The sequence below is a fragment of the Ambystoma mexicanum genome, chromosome 10 (assembly GCF_040938575.1).
Source record: "Ambystoma mexicanum isolate Mex_15411 chromosome 10, UKY_AmexF1_1, whole genome shotgun sequence".
NCBI classification, from domain to species: domain Eukaryota; kingdom Metazoa; phylum Chordata; class Amphibia; order Caudata; family Ambystomatidae; genus Ambystoma; species Ambystoma mexicanum.
Window position 1 is genome coordinate 62,219,674 of NC_090932.1, and position 18,315 is coordinate 62,237,988.

The 18,315-nt window shown below is 43.3% G+C and overlaps 1 long non-coding RNA gene across 1 annotated transcript; it reads right to left on the reverse strand.

The window, feature by feature from the left end:
* Positions 1-783: 783 nt before the first annotated feature.
* On the reverse strand, positions 784-18,084 carry LOC138493121 (uncharacterized). The gene is made up of 3 exons (XR_011276266.1): positions 17,970-18,084; positions 1,792-1,902; positions 784-897 (listed from the first exon to the last, which is right to left on the reverse strand). It is a non-coding gene; the product is annotated as an uncharacterized lncRNA (long non-coding RNA).
* Between the last annotated feature and the right edge of the window lie 231 nt (positions 18,085-18,315).

An 18,315-nucleotide genomic window follows, 5' to 3' on the forward strand; every position in this document is an offset into this window, starting at 1 on the left:
CACCGAGCTTGGCAAGCGGCTGTTGAACATGCCATTAGCTAACCAAGGGGTAGGATCTTTGCACATGGCACATTCTCAGCTTAAGTGCCAACTTCATGAATGAAATTCAGGTCAGTTCTTAATTCTGGGATTGGTGAGAAGGTTCTATGTTCTTTCAGAGTGAGGCATTTTTACGACTGCCTTTTAAACGAGGACATTATGAAAAAGTTCATCCATATTATTTTAGGGGGGTTGCCCCCAAATCACCCCTCCCCCACCTATTTTTAACAATTCCTGACACCCCTAATCCCTTATATGCCCTTTTCAACTTCCCCCTCCACGAAAATTCGATATCGTAATTTTACACACGTTTCAAAGGCAGACATAGAGGTGAAAGGACGTTATACCAGTGAGAAACCAGTGTTCATAATATGAGGCCGCTCTATTCCAATGGCACGAGTCGGGCAACATAGAGAATAAATGAGCTGGGATTGAGAGAAGGAGCAAGTAAGAGGGAAGATTAATTCATCTTTACCAAATCTAGGGCAATACAGTGTTGATCAAGTTTAATACAACGTGTGCTAGAGCAGGAGTCCTGCTGCTCCTTACCATATTAATATTAAGGCGAAAAAGTCGCATTCTAAAACGAAATATTTCCCTGCTCTCACCCACACACCAAATGATGGCAAATATCCGTGCAGGATTTGGTCAAAAACATAAACAGGTTCAGGGGACAAATGAATCTTTAAAACCATAACATCTCATGCTGACACACCCTTAAGACAAAAGACACACACGACTCACCAACATTACAGTAGGCCCCCTTATAGCCAGGCTTGCACGAGCACGAGAAGGAATTTTCTAGATTATTGCAGTCGGTGCCATTTTGACAGGGCGAACTGCTGCATTCGTCGATGTCTGTGAAATTGAGAAAGAAAAGATTCACTCATTGAGGTACAGTCAGAGCTGCTAAGTTGGACGTTTTGCAAATGTAACTTCTTGCCCCTGCACTAAGGAAGTGCAGATTGTCATCTGCACACTGCAGGGCTGAAGCGCGATGCACAAGTGCGCTGCAAGTAGGCTGACGATGGGTGAATTGACCGCCGGATTGAAGACCGTGATCAGGGGGAGGAGCGGGGAAGACAAAGAGCGACCTTGTGTAGTAATGAACTTTACCGGGTGGCCCTCTGCAACATCGCTCTTATGTATGGGGTCACACTAGGGATTTACAAATCAAGATGGTACAACACAGACCCAAGAGAGAGAAGAACTTTAATCAAGTGTGGAGGGGATGGTCATGAGGAGTGTGAGGGAAAGTTCCTCACAGTAATGGGTGGATCTCAGTAGGATGGCCAGTAAGTCCAGTGGCAGAATTACAGAAGAGCAATGAGGTAAGTATGCTAGAAATATGTTTATTTATTTAAGTGTTATGCAAGGTGCTGCAGGCAATGAGGGTCACTTCAGAGCACTAAAAAGGAAGGAGGGAGGAGGAAGAGAACTTTATACGGGAGCCCAGATATTACTCTGCAAACCGGAATATGTAGGTGGTTAATTTCAGATTTCTTCATTCATGTGTTTTGATATTGTCCCTTGCCCCCAAATTCATATGATCAAAGTTACGTTAATAAATTGTTAATTTTGGACAAAATACAAAACTGTTGCAAAAATAAAAGAAAAAATGTGTCTGGCATGTGAGCATCAGAAAATACTAGTGCATGCATAGCCTGCCCCCTGGAGTTTCCAACATGTGGTGCAGGTTTAAAAAATATTGCAATATGCCATGCTGCAAGTCACAGCATTGCAGTTAGTTACCGGTGTTGCATTTACTGCCTGTCCACCCAGGGTTGCACGAACACTGGTAGCTTCCAGGAGTATTAGTGCAAGATCCATGGACACAAGGGTTCGACAGGCATTCGTCAACATCTGTGAAATGGACAGACACAGTGTTTAGGGAATGTCAGTTTCCAGAGCACTCGAAGAAGAGAGAGTGGGTGAGAAAACAAGCAAAAAACAGGGACGACAAAAGTGATTAACAGATGACCACACAGACAGATTTATATTAAAATCTAAAACTAACTCTACGAAGAAAAGAATAAAGCAATTGATAGAGACAAGCAGGCAGACAATGCGATTTATTCCCACAATCTCTCTCTAGTCCTTCAATGTACAGTTCCGCAATTCTAGATTCAGACCAGAGGACAAGTTATCGCTTAATCCGCCACTCTAGTGGCTTTGCATATCATGCACAGGTTTGCTGGTCCAGATTTAGGGGTCTCGAAGTAATATGCTCCTATTCTAATGGACTCATGTCAGGTAAAGAGGAACGCGAGTAAACCCATCCCCCCTTGCTCTAGAACCTTTAATGGCCTGCAATAGAAAGCACGTGAATAAGACAAGCTCCTAATGGAGGCACTCCCGTCCCCTGCACACTTTCACAAGCTCATAAATGAGCCAAACTGTTCGAGTACATTTGTATATACACACTCTGAGTATATAGAGAAATAACAACACTAGTTCAATTATACAGTAGACACATGAGCATTTGTGCTATCCAATGAGAAACCTCAACACATAAAGTGAGGATCTTTCTTCATAAGTGTTTTTATTATTCAAAAGTTCATAGGTGGCCCAACGCGTTTTGAGAGAAACATCTCTTCTTCAGGGGTATATTCAACATTTTATATCACATCTAGAGAAAAATTTCAAAAAAACATAAGTACTTATATAGCGCAGTACTTTTAGGGCCCCATAACACGGATGGCGGTAATGGTTAACGGTCACTGTTAATGGTAACGGTGACCGTTATCCATTACCGCCTTACTACGAGGTCCCTTAGCGGGTTGGTGCTTTAACGCCTGCTTTTTGCAGGCGTTAAAAACCAACCCGCTAAGGGACCTTGGTGCTAATTACGGCACCGCAAAATTGCGGTGCCGTAATTAGCACCTTCCCCATTCCCATTATGCCCTATGGGGCAAAAATGGGAATGGGGAAGGGCACTGGTGGAAGGGGGAATTACCGCCCCGCCAACCTTGGAATGGGGCGGTCATTCCCCTTTCCACCAAGGCGGTGCCGATATTTTACCGGCATGGACCAAGGTGCTAATAGCACCTTGGTCCATGTGCTAATACCGCCATCCTTGTAATGAGGCCCTTAGATTCTGTATGCATTAGTATCCACAACACTCTTGTGTTCTAATAAAGGAAAAAATTAATTCTTGTATATTTATGTTCAACTCCTAGGTGCATTATCATTCTAAAAAATAACGTTGTAACTCAGTATTTCCACATTTTGGATGCGTTATCCATTTAGATTTTGAAGTCCACAACACGCTTATGTATTGATTCTGCAATAGAAAGCAATAACTCATTAGCATGGAACGTTTCAAGCCTATCTTGCGCCTTGTTCTCTGTGGTCAGGCAGGCGACAGGTTGCCCTGTGAAAAACACACAGGCCCCTACCCTAAATGAGTGGAACCAGCCATTAAATCTCATACTGAATTGGGTATCACTCAAAGCTGGGTGATTTAGAACTGATGTCCCAAACCATGAACTGATATTATAAAGACAGTCGGCACACCCTCCGAATTTTCTGGCACGCTTCTTACCATTCTATCTCAGCTGAGAAGGAAAGAAGAGACTTGCGCTAGATTACCCTTTTCTGAACAACTGCTTCTGGGTGAAGTAGCTTGAGGGAGCCATGTGTAATCCTGCTCTGGCATTACAGGGAGCCCCCTAGGGGTCTATATTGTCAACCCTGCTGATAAATCTTCACAAGGAGCTCCTGTGGCATCTTGTACATGGAACTGGCAACTCCATGCACCAACATTCTCAAAACAGGTAATTATAACTTTAAGCAATAGCAAGGGGTGCTATTAAATGCATTGGAGCAAACCACGGCTCTACGACTGGTCATGATTTAGCCTTAAACTGTGCAAGATTGATTGTGTGCCCAGCTCTTGTCAGCAAGATACTATCTGCAAAGACTCAAGGATGGAGAGCCACGCGAAGACACAGGGGAACAAATATTAGGGACGCTAGGAAAATACTAAGAGTTTTGGTTAAACCATCTTCTTCCTCAGGGACAAATTCACTTTGCATTTTTAGGTTCAACATAAAGTGAGGCTGGAGGCCGCAGCCTCCATCTGCCTCATTCACACCTCGTCCACCTTTGTAGCTAAGCTTTGTCCGTCCCGCCGCACATCAACTGTGCTTCAGAAGCACCTGCTCAATGTGAAGTAGCGCAGAGGAAGCTTGCCACCCCTCTGGCCTCAAGAGCACTACATGACTCCTCTACCAGCTGGTGAATGAAAAAGGAAAAGAGATATGTTCAGTGGGGATAGTAGGAAGACTATCCCTTGTATCCAAAAGCAGATGTTCTGCTTACCTGCGCACCAGCATTGCCCATCAAGTGGTGCCTGATCGCGGCCCCGCGTCTTTCTTCTTCCAAACAGACCCGCCCTCTTGTTCACTTTTTAGTGATTTTATCTTAAAATGAGGTGAGCTGTTTGTTAGCTGTCAGGGAAATCAGGAGCTTCGTGGAAGCGGGGTTTCTGCTAGGTCCTCTAAGCAGAGGTCATACCATGACATCACCATGCCCACTGCAACATCCGCAGGCACTAGTTTAGGCGCATGTCTATCATGGAATGTTTAGAAGATTGCATGTCTATTTGGCTTACAAGCATCTTAGCCTGTTCCTCAGCACTGCGCGCCCTTTTGCAGTTAAAGGTCTTTCTTTGTAGATTTCTTGAGCAAACACGCCTGCATTGAGCACCATTGATTGTTCACTCTTTGATGCCGGAAGAATTCCTAACTGCATATCTCGCTTCGGAGACAATGAAGATCTCCAGCAGGTTCAGAAATCCAAGAAGCCACAACATCATAAGAAATGAGATGAAAAAACCTAAAAACCAAGCAATTTCCTGCAGGATTTTTCTCAGGTTTTGCAATGTTAATCTAGCTTTCTCTCTCATAATCTAGCCACACAAGCATGCCATCTTTACTTAAGAAAGGAAGATAAACACTCCATATTTACCTATAGTTTTGAAAATAAACTATACAATAGCCCACTTCCTTTTCATGTTTTGATACCTGCACAAGGCAGTGCCAATTGCACAGCAACTTGTTTGAATCACGCGTATGTTCCTAATTCTCTTCTGTTAACCCTTACCCCACTCAAAAATGTGTTGTTCTTCCTTTCCAAAAATAAAACATTCTCCCTCGTCTTACAGTGTGTTGGGGTTCATGGCAAAGATTTTTGCAGGAAGTTGATGCTTCTTTCTCCTCTTCATCTAATTCGTGTATATGTTCTTCAATGCCTACACAAGCCCGTCTTACACTATGCACAACAAATACACAACCAACAAAAAGTATTTTAGTCTGGTCAGGGTTTATAGAAATGGACGACAGGCTCAAGGTGGAGCCCATCTTGTATTTCTATGACTGAGGCAGTGGTGTCAGGGAAGACCAAGGAAAAGAGGACTGAGGAGTAAGTAAGTGGTTAAGGATTCTAGGAAGGTGGGAGAGGATTCACAGAGAGGAGAGCGTGGCTCAGAACAGGTTGGGGGAGGGGATGGGGAAGGGCCTGAAAGACTCGGGGAAAGATGCCGGACCCAGGATCAAAACAGGCTTATACCATTAAAGTCAGCCTGTGTTCCTGACATGCTGATTGGCTGACTCCTTCTCCCTTGGTTCTAATTTCCCATTATTGACCCTCAACCGCTGTCACCTTTTCAGTTCACAAAGTGTGTTTCTCTAAAGACGTGGAGTGATGGGTATGCTCCTAGAATACCATGCAAGTGTGAACACAAGCATGAGTGTTGTGAATAGGGAGCTTCTTTCTGCTTCGACAGCTCTGGCACATGCTCCCATAAAACTGGCTGGGCCTGTGCAATGCCATGGTCAGTGCCTCACTATCTCAGAGGTTGACTGTGTCAAGGATCTGTACGACTTATGACCAGTGTACCAAAAGTTCTAACTTGGCCCCCTGGCCGGCATCAGGATGAGTGACCACAATGTCCCCGTGCTCTAATGCCTACCCAAGCTCCCCAATCAAAGGCACAGTGGACTTTAAGGTGTGCACACCCAGCTATATTCATTTTACCAGGATATCCCCACCATTTGTTCAAAACATTAAACTTCTCTCCTCACGCGTCCTGCAGAAGCCTCTGCTCTGTCAATACTCTACTGCTTTTTGCGATACGATAGAGAAACATGTGTCATAGATATGGAGTCTTGCACATCCCAGTGAATAGGCTTGAAAATCAACCAGCCGTTCACATGACAGGACCCTGAAGACACAAGCTATCATGTGAATTTATTTGCCCTGATTATTGTATCTCTGATGTCCTTTACTGACCCGTGTGAAGTGGTGATTCATTTCACAACCAACACTATACACACAAAAATAAAATAATAACCAACAATTAATTATGGTCGCATCCAGAAAAAAAGGAGTGCGCCTAATAGACCCCACATGACCGGTAAGTCTTTCCCATAATGGGATATTTGACCGACTAAAGAGTTATATCTATCCTGGGTAAATACCAGTGGGAATTAAATCCTATTGAAAAACACCACCCCTGCAAAGAAGCTTATCTCCTGCAACGCCTTTTCTCAAGAAATAATAACACGAGAAGAAGAAAAGAATGGCCAAGACAGGTATAACCTCTTTATAGTCTTTACCTGTAGAGCATGACGGTCCTGTCCACCCGGCGGTGCAGTTACAGAAGTATGATCCCACTGTGTTCATACAGGTGCCGTGGCCGCCACACAGGTTGTTCTTGTTACACTCGTCTACATCTATGAATGTGACAACAATGGTACAATGAAGATACACAGGGTCAATGGGTTTGCCCAAGAGTTAAGCTGTCACCTAGGTATGCGCTTATGCAGGGTTTCTGAAAACAATGACCGGAGTATTGTACGGGGAAGAGAGAAAGCCTTGTTTGTCTTCATGGCATAGATCAAGATAGTGATCGGCTGATCTGAGGGCTCCCAACGAGGAGCACAGGGTTTACAGAGGTGTGTGAAGATCTTTCCAGATGAATGTGTACATTGCGCTGCTATTATCACGTGCCATGTAAAGTGAACAGGCAACACTGATGTTTGATCATTCATTCCCCTCTTGCTTCCTCCATCAGCCTTTAGCACAGCTTGTAGACTTTCTAAAAGCTAAATTTCCACACTCAGGCAAGTTTACAGCCCCCTATTAGTTCACGAGAACCCTGGATGCGGTCATTACCCAATCAGGAATCACAGAACGTAGGCTGTATTCACAGGTATTCAAGCTTCCCAAGTGCTGCGTGCCCCTCTCCCCTGCCTCACTTTCCCCTGCAGGCGTCTGCAGTGCACCCACCTCAACTTTAGAAACTGCGACCCTGCCTCACAGGTACAAAAACGGCTTGTGCCAAATATTTAAAGAAGGAAAAAGTAACTTACCTTTCTTACCTACTACACGACACTTCAGTGAGAAGAAGTCTCTTTTCAGTATTCATTAAGTCAACATAATCTAAACTGGAAATGGTCGCCCTGTCAGCAAAGCAGCGACACAGTCATTTTACCTTAGTTTGTAAGAGCCTTCAGCACCTGTGCTGCAGGTTTACAGATGTGAATGGTGATATCAACTTTAGCGGTGGGCTGACCCCGCCAGGAACGACACCGCCACCAGCATTAACTGACCCTTGCTTCACTTGGGCCTTTGATTTGGGTGCTGGACTGGTATCAGCAGGCTTGGCCCGATGGAGAGGTTAATATCACCTCAGTAACCTCCAAAACGACACCATAACTTCTTCCTAATGCCACACCTTCCACCTGAAATGTTCTTTTGCTTTTACTTGCATTCTTCCAGTGGTCGCTCGACTACAAAAACAGCGTCTAATTATCCTCCAATTGTCTTGGTTTTCCGGTCACTCGACGCCTCCATCTGACTTCACTGCCGCCTTAACTTTCATCCAATTGGATAATTTGGGTAAACCCGCCTGACTTCTCCAACTACCATCCTCAAACAATCACTTACCCACGACAAAAGTGGAGATTTGATAGTCGATTATTCCAACAGGCTCCTCTGCAATACAATCAAACTATGAATTGTTTAAGGACTTTGAAAGCCATAGAAACAGAGCTTGATCATTAGTGAATATCCTGTGGAGCAATGTTTCGACTCTGGTGCTTGAAGAAGTATTCATGAAAACAGATATTGCAGAGTTGGGTAAGAGGAAGATACTCACAGCTTACTGTCTCCTGTTGATTGAGGAGTTGAATGGGAAATCAGAAGAAAGGCAAGTTGTGCCTGTTTTCTGTGATCTTTCTCAGTTTTGGATTCCCCTGATGGAGAGGGGCATGGTGTGGAACATGTGCTCCACATGCTTCCCCGCTCCATGTCGGGAGACTGATTCTGCCCCTATGTCAGGTTGATGCAAGCAGACAGTTTGTAATCCCAACGGATTTCCATCTCCTCTGTAAGCATTAACAAACTGGTGGCATTTATAGGAATTCATTAAGGGTTATTACAAGTTTGGCGGTCCAGTCCCCACAATTTCTTTGACATTAATAGAATCACCCATTTTACTGCACCAACAAATGACATATTTGACATTAAATGGGAGTATTGACCTCCTGCAACATGCCATGAAGTGGTAGACTTACCACTGGTGTAAATACTGCTTGCAGCAAACCTGCCAAATCCCTAGTGGAGGCCTATGGACTCTGCAAATGGGGAGTAACACCACCGTGCCATCACTCATAATCCAGTAGTAAATCTACCGGACCAAGTGGTGGTGACGGTAACTGGTTTTCCAACGTTTCCATGGAAAAACCATGGAAATACTGTGAATCGCGGAATGACCCTCATGGTGATGCCAGCCACTATGCATGCGCACGGTGGCTGACAATTCTACACATTTCCCATTCGTGGTGGTAAAAGGCTTGGGAACCAGGAGCCACCAGGATTCCAGAGATATTTTAGTACTCTGACTGTGAAGTGATCAGACTCCCCCAGAGCAGATCACGGTCGCTGGAGCCACACATTCCAGGGGATAACATCACTCACTCAAAATGACCTTGTAAGATGGGTGGAATGCTGGTATAACAATATTTTTATTTATTTATCATATACATTATACTGTAAAATAAATAATGTAGGTGTGCTATTTTAAAACAGTATACCTATACCCTAGAGGAATTTAAATATCTCAGTCCAATGTCCCCCTCATTCTACATTTTAAGTCAATAAAGACAAATGCCGGTGATACGGGTAAACAGGGTATATTCCAGGGTTTTCACACTGGGGTGGAGAAACAGGCAAGGCTGCCTCTTACCCCCCTTGCTATATACACTTGCCACAGAGCCGTTGGCGATCAAACTCTGGATGACAGGAGAATGGACGGGATTCATGAGGCCGTGGGGAGGGGAGGACTGGGTCTCACTCTTTGCAGACGATCTACTTATCTATAGGAGCAACCCACAGACCTTCTGCCCGGTGGTGTCGCACATCCTTACGGCAGACATCCTTACGGAATACCAGAAGTAGTGCCTGGGGATTGTACATACTCGCAATGAGGCCCAAAGCCTTTTCAACCCTCATGCAGTTTACATTTGTATTGGCATGTGCAAAGAGTGATGAGAAGGTGGTTGGTCTGAGGACTCGTTCTGTTTGAGAAACCAGGCGACTATTTAGTGTGCCAATTAGTGTGCCAATAGCATTCTGAAACCTCTACAATGAAGAGGAATAAAAATCCCCCAGTAAGAAAGGAGCCAGGGGCTGATTTTTTTGCAGCAGTAAGCATCAGACGAGCAAGTTTAGCAAGGGCGGTTGCGCTACTGTTGCCTTTACCTGGTCCTGAAGAAGAAGAATTGTTGCAATGTGCTCAGGATTGCTCGAATGCCCTATAAAATAGCTCTGACTTGGGAGATTCTCAACCACTGTTTCTGGAAGAATCACCAAAAGGTATATCCAAGGAAACACCAGACTGTTGTTTTCCTCCATTGAGTGAATCATTTATAGACACACCTATAATTTGTTCTATTAATGATACATGAGGTGTACATATAACTGCTCCTGTCGTTGAGACATCGGAACCTACTTGCAAGGGGTCAGACTTGTCTACCATGATGGGTATCTTCAATAGACTGATTCTCAGTGAACTACGGAAACAGACCGAAGTCCTTGCAAAAATTTCAACTGACTTTGATGCATTGGCAAATAAATTAGGCAGTGTTTTCAAGACCACATGGGAGCAGATTGAAGTTCTTGCAAAATTTTTCTACTGATTTCCATGCACTGCCAAATAAACTGGGCGATGTGCTTAAAACTATATGGAAGACTAGTGAACTGTGGAGCCAGCTGGTTGATGCTGAGGGCAGGACAATAGCAGGGAATATAAGTCCCTCAAAAGAACGGGCAGGTAAGAGTGAAATAATTATAATAACTGATACACACATTGGGGGTGGTAAGTCTGTTGGTTTGGAGAGTCAAGGTGATATGATTGAGCTGGAGCCCAAAGGGGGGTGGAGGGTGGTGCGGGTCTAAGGATGGGGTGAACATTTTTTCACAGAAATTTCTAAAAAAAAGGGAAAAAATTGGAGAAGATGAAAAAACAAATGGATTTAAAAAAGAGCTCATCTAGGAAATTTCTTAGCGATATGATCTTTAAACATATAATTGATAAAGAAAATGGTGCAGCTGGGTACTCAATTACTCTACAGCCAAGTTCCCCTAAGGTATGTGTGAAGGCCTTTGGTACTCGGTCGGTTGTACTATCTATAAACCCTGATGCGCAGAGTGTGTATTATGAGGGTGATGATGTTCTTTCTAATGTTATGAAAAAGAATAACAATCCACCTAAACGTGATAATACACGAAAACTATCTGACTCTTGTACGAACGACATGTTTGAGATGTTTGAAAATCCGTCTCCGGGCACAAGGGCAGGGAATGTACGGGAATCGGTGGAGGGCAATGAGGTACCTGGTCAAATGTCAGTTGGACTGAACTCAGTGAGAGTTCTCACAGGGGGGCAGGTACCCTCTCATGAGCCTCCAAACAACAAACCGAGTGGGGTAGTTCAAACAGTCAACAAGGCTGTAGGACACAGAGCGGGACTATGTGTACCTACGGTGTCTTTTTCTAACATCAGTGTGATCCCTGAACCCAAGTTAACCGACGTATCCCATGAATCGAAGGTGCAGATTAAATCCACCAGTTCAGGTGTGAGGCTGGAAACTAATTTACTTCACGAGCGTAGGGAGCAGATTTGTCCATCAAACATAGGCATCAATGAGTTTACTGAAAGAGGCAAAGTAGCCTTCCAGTACAATGAAGAAATATGAACACACATTGTCCAAAAGGTCTTGGCCGAGAGCCAACCAGCCGTGGCGACATTTCCACCGAGGGACCCTGAACTGTCATTTTATGATAGTCAATTAAACAACGAAAGAATGCAAAGTGGCACTGTGATTAACAAAAGGTATCCGCCAGAATGTGGTAACACAGCTGACGATGAACAAGTATTTTTTCGGACTTACCAGGTTTAATTCTTTGCACAATGTTCGATGAGGAAGGTCAGGTGTCTCTAAATAGACATTATATTTTGTCTCTATTTGCTTCAATTCCTAATTTAAGACTTATTTCTTCCTCGGACATTTGTCTGATCGACTTTATTCATAATTATCGATATGATTATGTTTGAATGGTAATCCCTTCTCCCATGGTTAGGGCTCTCCTGATACAAGAAGTGCAAACTTTACAATGCAGAGGTTTTGATATTTTCCCATACAAACCATTAATCATTCAATCAGAATTAAAGTAGGGTGGGGCACACAAGGGTGTGGGGGGGGACCAAAATACGAAGAAGGTAGTCTCTGAGTCAAGCCACAGTAGTAACATTGACAAACAAGACCAGAGGTGGCTGGCTCTATCTCTAAGAGAGTCCATCGACAAGTTAAAACTGATGGGGAAGCCGCTTTAGAACTTCAAACATTTTAAAGCTAGCAAGTTGGAACTCACGTGGGTGTTATCATCTACTGAATAACGTGAGTTTGATGGGAGAGTTAGCAATGTTTGAAGAAACCTGGGCTTGTAATAAGATGTGTTGGGAAGGTTTTACTCTGCATGAAATATGTGCTTTGCGTGGCAAAAAGTGTCGCCCTAAAGGCGGCATGATTCTGGCATGCAAAGATTCTAGACAAATTGTTGTAACGAGCGATTGGTGTATGAGACAATTCATGTTGGTGGTTACTGTAAAGGTTGGGGTAGATGAGGTAGGCTACTCATTGCTTATAGTCAACGTATACTGGAATCCAAGTGAACACTCGGACCTAGAGTTGGAGTCGGAGTTGATCAATCTTGGAATTAAAATAAATATGTGGCTAGAGAAAAATGAGGGAAGTCAAATCATTGTAGCAGGCGAGATAAATGCTGACTGCTCAGTTGAGCGGGTTGAGGGAGTTGAGTTATACTCTAACAGAGATTCCATTACAACAAAGGGAGGCAACCTCAACCTCAAACTAAGAGGTACTCTATGGCTCAACTTTGGTGAAATGTGGGGCCTAGAATTGGTACACAATGAGGAATGTACATGGAAGGCAAGGGGATTTGCATCCATAATAGATTACATCTTCCTCTCGACGGAAATGAGCAAAATTCTTCATACGTTTGAGGTTAAAGTTTCACCTTTTAGCAATCACCGGTTGTTATCCATTGAAATGGCAGGTAACACTTCTGTATATCAAAGGGCCATTTATAACAAAGGATTGAGGGTGAATGCCAAAGGTAACAGAATCAAATGGACCTTTAAAAAAATTATAAGATTCACAGCTACCATCACAAATGATTATGATACATCTGACTCAACTGTATGATTAAATAGATACACAGCTAGTAATTATGCATCCTATATAAGTACTAATATCTTGGAGATGGAAAATAAAGTTAAGATGAACCATACATTGCCTAAAGTAAACAAACATGCTGCGGATACAGAGGTTCACGAACGAAAGGCCCTTATGAGAAAAGAGATTCGTAGACTGTATAAACATGGAAAATTCTAACTCAATAAGTTGAGTGAAATAAAAAAAAATAAACAGCAATATAAAAACTGGCTAATCAACCACGGAGCCAGACGTGCCCAACTAGACAGTGAGGAGATGCCAAATGCCCTTAGAGGACTCGGCTCGGCCAACTTCTGGAATATTATAAATGACTCAGAGAGGCCTCAGAAAGCACTGGGACTAAATGGTATTCCAGAGGAGGCTTGGTTGGATCATTTTACGAGTATCTACAAAGTGAGACCCGAAATTCACAAGATTAACTATGATGCCAATACAATATGGGCTGTTGACAAATCTGTCGAAGGAATTGAGAGTCTAATAAAGAAATCAAGAAACTCTGGAGCCCCGGGACCAAATAACATGTCTAATAAGATCTTAAAGTCCAATTCTGGGCTATGGAAAAAGATTTTGTTTATTTCGTTTAACAATGACTTGACAATCAAGATAATTCCTGGAGGGTTTCACTTGTACTACCTATTTTTAAAAAGGGATCTCGCACCAACCCTGTGAGTTACAGACCAATTGCAATTGCTGACCCAGAGTCTAAAATGTTTGCATCCATGGTGCTATTGGATATTAATAAATGGATTATTGAGAAACAAATCCTGGATATAAAATAAATGGGTTTTAAAAAAAACATGGGAACAGACTGTGGAGGTCTTGTTCTACAATGTATCCAGGATAAAGGAAAAGGGGCTGGGCCTACCTTTATTGCCTCAATGGACCTTATGGTTTTCGATTTGGTCGACAGATCCCTACTATGGAAAAAAATGAACGATCTTGGTATGCCAAAGTATCAAATGGAGATAGTAATCACTCTATACAAGGATAATGGGTTAAAAGTGTGTTTGAACTATGAGGGATGGCTGTCCGCAGAGTTGCCAATCATGAACGGTTTACGTCAGGGCTGCATGTTTGCTCCCACAATTTTCAATCTTTATGTGTGTGGTGCTGAAGGAGCATTTAGCAACAAAGGTCTGGTTTCTCCTAAACTCTGTAATGTCCACATTGGTTGGCTGGCATACGTGGACGACTTTTTGTTGATGGATAATACGAAAGTGGGGCTGCAACGTTTGATTGAGGAATTCAAAAAATTGACCACTGATTCACATTTAAAAATCAACCCCCACAAAACCATCATAATTCGTAGGGGTAAACCGAACAAACAACACAGGGCTTTTAGTTCATTCTGTGAAGGCAAACATATAAAAGCCGAATGTGCCATGAAGTATTTGGGGTATTATTTTTCTGGTACAGGATCATCTAACTTAATTAAAAATCACCTGAAATTAAAAGCAGGAGTCGCTTTACAACAAATGAGATCGGTTGAGAAATAATTTGGAAAGTTCTCTATGACACCAATTAGAGAATACTATACCAAGAAAGTGATACCTAGGTTGGCATATGGTCCAGAATTCTATGCGCATGATTTTATGGATTATAGTATCTGGAGAGGCATACTTTTTTTTCTGCCTAGGTGTATTCCTCTAGATCTTATAAGATATGAATTTGGTCTCCAATCACTTGCATCTCTGGTTATTTGGAAAAGATTATCCCTATGGCAAAAATGTGCAATTAAAAGAGACAATGGGCCTCATTACGACCCTGGCGGAATAGGTTAACGGGTGCCGCAAATGGATGCGGACCCGTTAAACCCATTCCGTCTGATTACGAGGTCGCCTCGCGGGACCAGGTAAGGACGCCTGGTAAAACCAGGTGTCGTTACCGGGTCGCGCGAGGGGACCAGCGAGCTAACAATGGGCCCGTCGTAATCGGCCCGTTGTTAGCTCCCTGCACCCATTCCCATTGAGCACTATGGGGGCTCGAATGGGAATGGGGAAGGTCCGGGCCCGGGTTCCCTGAGGGAGGAATTACCGGGCCCTCCAAACTCGGAATGGCCCGGTAATTCCCCATTCAGGGAACCTAGACCCGGTTTTGGAGGCAGCCATGCCGCCAATAGCGGCATGGCTACCACCAAAGCCGTAATGAGGCCCCATGATCTCTATGTGTGTGCGGTCAACGATGCAGCCAGTGATTTCATGAGAAACTTGGAGAAGGATGTTTATAAATGTCGAGGGAATATGGGTATGTCTGTTTCAACCTTGCTTAACAAATCAGACAAAATTAAACGAATTATACAGGGAAACGATTGTCAAAACACTCTAAACAAGATATCAGAGTCAAAGTTGTACAATCAAGTGTATTCGATCTGGAAATTCGTTCGGCAATGGAAGGTTATTTGATTAATTAAATATCTGTGAAGAAGGGTTCACAATGACTTTGTGCATTTTAGAAAGAATGTCTTGCAAACCATTCAAATAATAAACATCAGATCAAAGTCATTTGAAGGATGGAAGTGGTGCAGATGTTGTAAAGAAGAGGGTGTCGTAGAAACACTTCAACATATTTTGCTTGTATGTCCGGCCCTCCTTAGTCAAAGGATTGATTATTTTGCACAATTCATAGGATCGCCTCACTCTGTTAACAGATAATTTATATGGTATAGAATGATGCACGAAAATTCTACTACTCTGAACATACGTGTAATAGCCTTTTTGAAAAACATTTGTGAATTGTGCTAATAAGCCAAACAGAAATCTGTCTGACGGGAGTGAAAAAGGTTTCATGTTAATGATTTATTTGACTGTGACCTGATCATGATTATACGCACATAGTGGTCATTTTCTGTTGATTCTCTGACTTGTGCTAACAATTTGATTTTTCCTTTTTAACAAAATTTGTGTTTTATGTATATATGTTTGACTTATATGTGCAAAATTTTTATGATACATACTGTAAAGGTTTTTGATTTGATTTGAATATTGTTGTATATGTGATTTGTTTTACTCAATGAATTTTGTAAAGGTTTACAATAAACCAACACAAATAAAGAAAAGAAAAATATGTCCTCCAGAATGCCCCACTTCCCATCCCCAAAATGATCTTCAGCATCCTTTGGGGGCTCCTATGGGGGGAACAAAAAACTTGCATAGCCCTCAAGACCCTGCAGCGCTCAGTCTGGGAAGGGGGAATAGGGCTACCTCTGAAACTACTACTGGGCAACACAACTGGGAGTGGTGAACGAATGGCTTCACAGGGACCCTGTGATCCCACATATAGGGGGAGAGGCTACAAATATCGGATCAAATACCCCTTGCAAGTACTATATAGAGATGATAGGGGGACTGCGGAAATGTCTAGGATGACGCAACACATCCGTCAAACCTGGACAGAGGCTCATCGCCACATCGGCTGGGGTGGGAGACCAACACTGGAACAATAGGCATATTCCCGAAGTCTTAAAAATGGGTCACTTTGTGAACTGGGAGGAGCATGGGATTTGCACCCTGGTGGATGTGGTACAGGATGGCGCCTTCTGGCATTTGGGGTTATGCAGGAAAAGTTTGAGTTGCCTACCAAGGACTACTGTAGACACCTACAACTAACACATGCTATCAGCGCAGTTCCCTGCATTAGAAGAGGTCCCAGAAAACTCCCCCCTAGAGGCCAACATTCGCCACGCCAGAATTCCAGCAAAGGTTACCTCCACACTGTACCAGCTACTCATAGCATTTGGGGCCAGGAGCTGTCCCGTCTCAGAGAAAGATGAGAGAGGGAAGTGGGCCCGTTGGAGTCAGAGAAGACGGTAGAAGCACTAATCTTCCCTCGAGACATAGGAATAGACACAAGCCTCCGTTTATTACAATATAAAATACTGCATCAGGCTTACTACTCCTGCGCAGCGATGGCACAGTGGGGGGTAGCAGATAACAGAGACTGCTTCAGATGCGGGAGAATGGAGGGTACTTTCTTCCACATTGTGCAGGGCTGTGATGTAATCCAGGACTTTTGGCAGAGATGCATCCGTAAGATCTCTGGAGTGCTGGAGTCCTTAGTTTCGCAAGACCAAAAACTAGTACTACTGGGAATCTGGGGGGAAGTAGACTTCACCAAACACGAAAAGAAATTCCTGGCAGTGGCATTGGTACTGGGAAGAGGCTCACGGCTGCAACGTGGGGTTCTGTAGACAGACTAAGCTTCAGCCATTGGGTCAATGAAGTAGACAGATGTGCATCCCTGTAGAGGCGAATTAACAATGCCAGGGGATGCCCTGGAAAGTTCCAAAGGTCTGGGGGAAATGGACAGGAACCGTGTGAACTCTAAATCATGAAAGGCCCTGGTGGATGTCCGGCAGTCCACCAGACATTTAAAGAACTGGAACCCGATGCTGTCATCCCCTTGTTAACCTAATACACCCATGTATTCTATGTACTTTGATAACTACCCATAAGCTGTACCCATGCTTTGCGACCTTTGGTTTTGTTTTCTTTCTTATGTCATCTTTATTATAAAACAATAAACAGATTTATTTTTTAAATAAAGACAAAGGCCTCTCATATCCCTCATTGGAGTTTGGGTACTGACCTTGTACTATCTTGTACTATCTTGGCTCCTCTGCTGTAGGCAGTCTCTCATCTCTGTCTATCTTTTTCTTCATGTGGCCCCAACAACTGGTCATAATATACTAGGTGAAACCCCCTCAAAGACTCATGAAGTGGTGAAGTGGTAATATACATGCATTCTGTCTACTTTCTAACAATAGCCCAATGAACCAAAATATGATGACCAGATGTCTCCTCATCACTGTGGAAACCATATTGCAGTCACATTCTTTCATTTCACCCATTCCATTCTGGGAGCTGTAGTCTTGGTTCAACCCAAGGAACTTCATTTGTCAAATAACAAGGTTGCAATGTTTTGTAAAAGGAACGCCCAAGACTGGAACCTGGTGTCGGTGTGGTTTTTGGGGTCTCCTGGTAACCCTGACTCTGTGATCAGCTGACTCTATGCATGAATGTTCAGTGACGTTCCCCTTGGTACACGGATGCATAACACACATCAAGCTTTGAAGAAATCCTGAAAGGAAGATGACGGACATTACCGTACCATTGTTGCATGTAATTCCTTGCCAGCCCGCGTCACACGTGCACATAAAACTACCCAGTGAACTGTTGCAAAGACCATGGATGCAAGGAGACGGTAGACAAGGACTTGGAGCTGTGGGGAAAATAAGAAGAATTAATGCTTTGCCTGTCACAAGCTGTCTTTATGTCTCTTATGTAATAATGTAGATTTATATTGTAGCCTGCCTTGAGTACATAAAAAATCACCATGGCATCAAAGCCTTTCTTAGACGGTGCCTGGGTTATGAAAAAAGATTGCATTCCTTAAACAGTATGTTTTGCTTCAGGATGTAATAATTAGATGTCTATGAGGTTGGGGGCCCGGGCTG